The following is a 7,500-nucleotide window of genomic DNA, read 5'->3' on the forward strand; positions in this document are numbered from 1 at the left end:
ATTGCACCGTCGACACTATGATAACCAGAGCAGTAGGTCCACCTATAAAAGCACAATACCCCACTCCTCCGACAACTACCATTGCTCAGATAAACCAACACACATCCTACACAGAGGGGCACCAAATATCACCCCCCGCCCTCGTGTTATACCACATGAAAAATTGCAGAAGTGAGAGACACAGACCCGCCAGCCTCTTGCTACAAGCATCGAACCGACGTGACGTATCTGACGGTGACTCAGGCATCCGCGTACTGCCACCACTATCCACCCCCCCCCCTCTCTCTGCCCCCTTCCCACACAATACCAAATGTAACCAACTTTATCGCTTAACCTAACTGTGGCTGTACCACATTATCGCTTAACCTAACTGTGGCTGTACCACATTATCGCTTAACCTAACTGTGGCTGTACCACATTATCGCTTAACCTAACTGTGGCTGTACCACATTATCGCTTAACCTAACTGTGGCTGTACCACATTATCGCTTAACCTAACTGTGGCTGTACCACATTATCGCTTAACCTAACTGTGGCTGTACCACATTATCGCTTAACCTAACTGTGGCTGTACCACATTATCGCTTAACCTAACTGTGGCTGTACCACATTATCGCTTAACCTAACTGTGGCTGTACCACATTATCGCTTAACCTAACTGTGGCTGTACCACATTATCGCTTAACCTAACTGTGGCTGTACCACATTATCGCTTAACCTAACTGTGGCTGTACCACATTATCGCTTAACCTAACTGTGGCTGTACCACATTATCACTTAACCTAACTCTGGTTGTACCACATTATCCCTTAACCTAACTCAAGTTGTCCCTTAACCTAACTCAAGTTGTCCCTTAACCTAACTCAAGTTGTCCCTTAACCTAACTCAAGTTGTCCCTTAACCTAACTCAAGTTGTCCCTTAACCTAACTCAAGTTGACCCTTAACCTAACTCAAGTTGTCCCTTAACCTAACTCAAGTTGTCCCTTAACCTAACTCAAGTTGTCCCTTAACCTAACTCAAGTTGTCCCTTAACCTAACTCAAGTTGTCCCTTAACCTAACTCAAGTTGTCCCTTAACCTAACTCAAGTTGTCCCTTAACCTAACTCAAGTTGTCCCTTAACCTAACTCAAGTTGTCCCTTAACCTAACTCAAGTTGTCCCTTAACCTAACTCAAGTTGTCCCTTAACCTAACTCAAGTTGTCCCTTAACCTAACTCAAGTTGTCCCTTAACCTAACTCAATTTGTCCCTTAACCTAACTCAATTTGTCCCTTAACCTAACTCAATTTGTCCCTTAACCTAACTCAATTTGTCCCTTAACCTAACCCACGTTGTCCCTTAACCTAACTCAATTTGTCCCTTAACCTAACTCAATTTGTCCCTTAACCTAACTCAATTTGTCCCTTAACCTAACTCAATTTGTCCCTTAACCTAACCCACGTTGTCCCTTAACCTAACTCAATTTGTCCCTTAACCTAACCCACGTTGTCCCTTAACCTAACCCACGTTGTCCCTTAACCTAACCCACGTTGTCCCTTAACCTAACCCACGTTGTCCCTTAACCTAACCCACGTTGTCCCTTAACCTAACCCACGTTGTCCCTTAACCTAACCCACGTTGTCCCTTAACCTAACCCACGTTGTCCCTTAACCTAACCCACGTTGTCCCTTAACCTAACCCACGTTGTCCCTTAACCTAACCCACGTTGTCCCTTAACCTAACCCACGTTGTCCCTTTGCCTAACATAGTTCACTGCTCGGAATCTCTGGTGTCGTTGTTATCCTCATGTAGATGTCTTGCGAGTGTTGCTTACTTTCCACATATTCCCGCTATCCACTGTCAATTGTACTGCAATAGGACTATATCGCCGCCCCCCCCCCTCTGTCCCCCTCTTTGTGTCTCTGTCCTCTCAAGCTGGTCGGTCTGGCGTTTGAGTGTTAAATGAGCCTCGCAGCTGTTCAGTTGCATTCAGATGTCGACGCCCTCAGTGTACGTCGTGGTATGGTCTGTGTCCATTGTCCGCTGATGTCGTACGCGTAACCCACACGCTGTACCGATCATCGGTCGTTACGTACAGAGTGAAGTAGTGTGATACGTGTGACCGTACGCTGGCTGTGCCCAACGGTGTCGAATCTCAATTTCCATATGTTGTGCTCGATGCTACTTGTCTCGTCTCCCAATAACAGCTAGGTTGCACTGTGGTACGCCGTAGAGGCGTGTGGGAGGAACGTACGAACGCATTGTATGTCACCCTGGGTCGCTGGGGGTGGTGGTGCGGTGAGTCAGGTCAGGTCAGGTCAGGTCAGGTCAGGTCAGCGTGAGCCGTCTGATGTAGTGACGCGTGTATTCCGACTTTGTCGTATTGCCTCACACAAAGTGCTACCCTGGTGGACCGCGTTCCATATCTGGGACATGCCGCAGATGCCGGTTGACAGTGGATCGCGGAAGGGACATCGCATACGTGCGCGGGCCACCTTCCACGTGTTCTCTTCTGCACATGTCGCAGTGTGTATGTGGTCTGATGTAGCGTGTCGTGACACATGACATCCTGGCATGCAAGAATTGTTGAATTCGCAAATGTAGGTGGACATCTACGTTTACTGCCCAAGATACGCAAATGAACTGGAAATCCGTTGTTGAGCGGTTGTTCACGCTGGAGGTGAATCTGTGATGGCGACGATCGGTACAGCTATTAACCGGTTGTTTCAGCGGTACCCGCCACATCCACACACGTGACTAGGTCCATGTGGGTATGAAGCGATACGCGGCGGTGGCTTGGTGGGACTGTTCCCGGCCGGTGAAGGGGGGCCGCCCGGCGTGTTGGCCGCGCGCTGCGTGGGCGCACGCGCAACAGGCGGCTGGTGGGGGGCGCCGAGTGGCAGGAGCGCCAGCCGACGGGCCCGGCAGGCGGTGCAGCTACGCTGCGGCGCACCCTGCACGCGGCGCCTGGCGGCCAAAGTTGGTTCAGCCGAGCCCGGTGCGAAGCGCGGTGGACATCTGCAGTGTGCTGGTCTGATTGAGGACTGTGTGCGTTGAGGATGCGCCGCCGCCTGGCACTCGGCGCCGCGACGCCGTCTGCTGCTCGGTCGCCCCAGCGGTTCTCGCAGGTGGTTTGTATCGCAGTTGTGCGGACGTGTTGGCGCGTGCGCTGTGCTGGGAGAGTTCGCTTCTGCACCCAAGTGGGGCTTTGCCCTTGTGTGGCGCTGGCGTTGGAGCTGCCGGTCACCATAGGTGGCGCGTGTTGTCTCCCGCCGGCAATGCCACGACAGCACGCTCCCGGGCCTCTGTCGGCAGCGGCAAGCTCAGTTGGGAGCAAGGGTGTTCGCACTAAAACCGTCTACTCGCCTAACTCCGGGCGATTGCGCCTCTCTCGAAACCGACCAAGTACCTAGGACGGCGCTGCGCGCCGCCGGGACCTGAGAGGGTTTCGAGGTGTATCGTGCAGGGGAGCTCGGCCTCCTCCTGTTTGCAGAATAATTGAGCGGACGCTTGCGTGTTCGCGCGGGCCCCCGGGACACACTCCCGGGCGGCCGGCTGCTCAGCTCTAGTTGACGCAGCTCCCTGGTTGATCCTGCCAGTAGTCATATGCTTGTCTCAAAGATTAAGCCATGCATGTCTCAGTACAAGCCGCATTAAGGTGAAACCGCGAATGGCTCATTAAATCAGTTATGGTTCCTTAGATCGTACCCACGTTACTTGGATAACTGTGGTAATTCTAGAGCTAATACATGCAAACAGAGTCCCGACCAGAGATGGAAGGGACGCTTTTATTAGATCAAAACCAATCGGATTGGCTTGTCTGGTCCGTTTGCCTTGGTGACTCTGAATAACTTTGGGCTGATCGCACGGTCCTCGTACCGGCGACGCATCTTTCAAATGTCTGCCTTATCAACTGTCGATGGTAGGTTCTGCGCCTACCATGGTTGTAACGGGTAACGGGGAATCAGGGTTCGATTCCGGAGAGGGAGCCTGAGAAACGGCTACCACATCCAAGGAAGGCAGCAGGCGCGCAAATTACCCACTCCCGGCACGGGGAGGTAGTGACGAAAAATAACGATACGGGACTCATCCGAGGCCCCGTAATCGGAATGAGTACACTTTAAATCCTTTAACGAGTATCTATTGGAGGGCAAGTCTGGTGCCAGCAGCCGCGGTAATTCCAGCTCCAATAGCGTATATTAAAGTTGTTGCGGTTAAAAAGCTCGTAGTTGGATTTGTGTCCCACGCTGTTGGTTCACCGCCCGTCGGTGTTTAACTGGCATGTATCGTGGGACGTCCTGCCGGTGGGGCGAGCCGAAGGGGTGCTTTCGCGTCCCGAGGCGGACCCCGTTTAAATCCTACCAGGGTGCTCTTTGTTGAGTGTCTCGGTGGGCCGGCACGTTTACTTTGAACAAATTAGAGTGCTTAAAGCAGGCAAGCCCGCCTGAATACTGTGTGCATGGAATAATGGAATAGGACCTCGGTTCTATTTTGTTGGTTTTCGGAACCCGAGGTAATGATTAATAGGGACAGGCGGGGGCATTCGTATTGCGACGTTAGAGGTGAAATTCTTGGATCGTCGCAAGACGAACAGAAGCGAAAGCATTTGCCAAGTATGTTTTCATTAATCAAGAACGAAAGTTAGAGGTTCGAAGGCGATCAGATACCGCCCTAGTTCTAACCATAAACGATGCCAGCCAGCGATCCGCCGCAGTTCCTCCGATGACTCGGCGGGCAGCCTCCGGGAAACCAAAGCTTTTGGGTTCCGGGGGAAGTATGGTTGCAAAGCTGAAACTTAAAGGAATTGACGGAAGGGCACCACCAGGAGTGGAGCCTGCGGCTTAATTTGACTCAACACGGGAAACCTCACCAGGCCCGGACACCGGAAGGATTGACAGATTGATAGCTCTTTCTTGATTCGGTGGGTGGTGGTGCATGGCCGTTCTTAGTTGGTGGAGCGATTTGTCTGGTTAATTCCGATAACGAACGAGACTCTAGCCTGCTAACTAGTCGCGTGACATCCTTCGTGCTGTCAGCGATTACTTTTCTTCTTAGAGGGACAGGCGGCTTCTAGCCGCACGAGATTGAGCAATAACAGGTCTGTGATGCCCTTAGATGTTCTGGGCCGCACGCGCGCTACACTGAAGGAATCAGCGTGTCTTCCTAGGCCGAAAGGTCGGGGTAACCCGCTGAACCTCCTTCGTGCTAGGGATTGGGGCTTGCAATTGTTCCCCATGAACGAGGAATTCCCAGTAAGCGCGAGTCATAAGCTCGCGTTGATTACGTCCCTGCCCTTTGTACACACCGCCCGTCGCTACTACCGATTGAATGATTTAGTGAGGTCTTCGGACTGGTACGCGGCATCGACTCTGTCGTTGCCGATGCTACCGGAAAGATGACCAAACTTGATCATTTAGAGGAAGTAAAAGTCGTAACAAGGTTTCCGTAGGTGAACCTGCGGAAGGATCATTACCGACTAGACTGCATGTCTTTCGATGTGCGTGTCGTGTCGCGCAACACGCTACCTGTACGGCAGTGGCCGTGCGCCGCGTGCGGAACCACGCGTGCCTCTCAAAACTAGCGGAAGTGTTGTTGTTGTGTGGTACGAGCGCTGAAGCTCTGGAGCGGCTGGCCTGCGGTACCTGGCGCCTGGCGCCGGTTTTGAATGACGTTCGCCCGAGTGCCTGTCCGCTCCGGTGTGGAGCCGTACGACGCCCATCGGCTGTGAGGCCGTTGGACACAAAAAAATAGTGGAACAGGGGCCGTCAGACGCCTCAGTCCCGCAAATGCTACTGTCTTGAAAGAGACAGTGGGAGACTGAAAAGGAAAAGATCACCCAGGACGGTGGATCACTCGGCTCGTGGGTCGATGAAGAACGCAGCAAATTGCGCGTCGACATGTGAACTGCAGGACACATGAACATCGACGTTTCGAACGCACATTGCGGTCCATGGATTCCGTTCCCGGGCCACGTCTGGCTGAGGGTCGGCTACGTATACTGAAGCGCGCGGCGTTTGTCCCGCTTCGGAGACGTGGGAGTGTCGTGGTCGCCTGTGTGGCCGGCCGCGTCTCCTTAAACGTGCGATGCGCGCCCGTCGCCTGGCGGTTCGCATACCGGTACTTTCTCGGTAGCGTGCACAGCCGGCTGGCGGTGTGGCGTGCGACACCTCGTACAACGACCTCAGAGCAGGCGAGACTACCCGCTGAATTTAAGCATATTACTAAGCGGAGGAAAAGAAACTAACAAGGATTCCCCCAGTAGCGGCGAGCGAACAGGGAAGAGTCCAGCACCAAACCCCGCAGGCTGCCGCCTGTCGTGGCATGTGGTGTTTGGGAGGGTCCACTACCCCGACGCCTCGCGCCGAGCCCAAGTCCAACTTGAATGAGGCCACGGCCCGTAGAGGGTGCCAGGCCCGTAGCGGCCGGTGCGAGCGTCGGCGGGACCTCTCCTTCGAGTCGGGTTGCTTGAGAGTGCAGCTCCAAGTGGGTGGTAAACTCCATCTGAGACTAAATATGACCACGAGACCGATAGCGAACAAGTACCGTGAGGGAAAGTTGAAAAGAACTTTGAAGAGAGAGTTCAAAAGTACGTGAAACCGTTCTGGGGTAAACGTGAGAAGTCCGAAAGGTCGAACGGGTGAGATTCACGCCCATCCGGCCACTGGCCCCCGCCCTCGGCAGATGGGGCCGGCCGCCCGCGCGGAGCAATCCGCGGCGGGGTCGTGTCCGGTTGCCTTTCCACTCGCCGCGGGGTGGGGCCGTTCCGGTGTGCGGTGGGCCGCACTTCTCCCCTAGTAGGACGTCGCGACCCGCTGGGTGCCGGCCTACGGCCCGGGTGCGCAGCCTGTCCTTCCGCGGGCCTCGGTTCGCGTCTGTTGGGCAGAGCCCCGGTGTCCTGGCTGGCTGCTCGGCGGTATATCTGGAGGAGTCGATTCGCCCCTTTGGGCGCTCGGGCTCCCGGCAAGCGCGCGCGGTTCTTCCCGGATGACGGACCTACCTGGCCCGGCCCCGGACCCGCGCCGCTGTTGGCTCGGGATGCTCTCGGGCGGAATAATCGCTCCCGTCAGCGGCGCTTCAGCTTTGGACAATTTCACGACCCGTCTTGAAACACGGACCAAGGAGTCTAACATGTGCGCGAGTCATTGGGCTGTACGAAACCTAAAGGCGTAATGAAAGTGAAGGTCTCGCCTTGCGCGGGCCGAGGGAGGATGGGGCTTCCCCGCCCTTCACGGGGCGGCGGCCTCCGCACTCCCGGGGCGTCTCGTCCTCATTGCGAGGTGAGGCGCACCTAGAGCGTACACGTTGGGACCCGAAAGATGGTGAACTATGCCTGGCCAGGACGAAGTCAGGGGAAACCCTGATGGAGGTCCGTAGCGATTCTGACGTGCAAATCGATCGTCGGAGCTGGGTATAGGGGCGAAAGACTAATCGAACCATCTAGTAGCTGGTTCCCTCCGAAGTTTCCCTCAGGATAGCTGGTGCTCGTACGAGTCTCATCCGGTAAAGCGAATGATTAGAGGCC

The 7,500-nt window shown here is 54.5% G+C and overlaps 3 non-coding genes across 3 annotated transcripts in view; all 3 read left to right on the forward strand.

Annotated features, from left to right (window-relative positions):
• The first annotated feature begins 3,557 nt into the window (after positions 1-3,557).
• LOC126317849 (small subunit ribosomal RNA) lies at positions 3,558-5,450 on the forward strand. The gene has a single exon (XR_007556961.1). It is a non-coding gene; the product is annotated as a small subunit ribosomal RNA (ribosomal RNA).
• Positions 5,451-5,811: 361 nt separating this feature from the next.
• Positions 5,812-5,966, forward strand: LOC126317978 (5.8S ribosomal RNA). Its single transcript, XR_007557070.1, has one exon. It is a non-coding gene; the product is annotated as a 5.8S ribosomal RNA (ribosomal RNA).
• A 188-nt stretch (positions 5,967-6,154) lies between these two features.
• The window catches only part of LOC126317951 (large subunit ribosomal RNA), a 4,222-nt gene continuing 2,876 nt past the window's right edge, over positions 6,155-7,500 (forward strand). The window contains exon 1 of the ribosomal RNA XR_007557054.1: positions 6,155-7,500. This exon is cut by the window's right edge and continues 2,876 nt beyond it. This is a non-coding gene — a ribosomal RNA (large subunit ribosomal RNA).

The sequence above is a fragment of the Schistocerca gregaria genome, unplaced genomic scaffold, assembly GCF_023897955.1.
Source record: "Schistocerca gregaria isolate iqSchGreg1 unplaced genomic scaffold, iqSchGreg1.2 ptg000649l, whole genome shotgun sequence".
Lineage (NCBI taxonomy): Eukaryota > Metazoa > Arthropoda > Insecta > Orthoptera > Acrididae > Schistocerca > Schistocerca gregaria.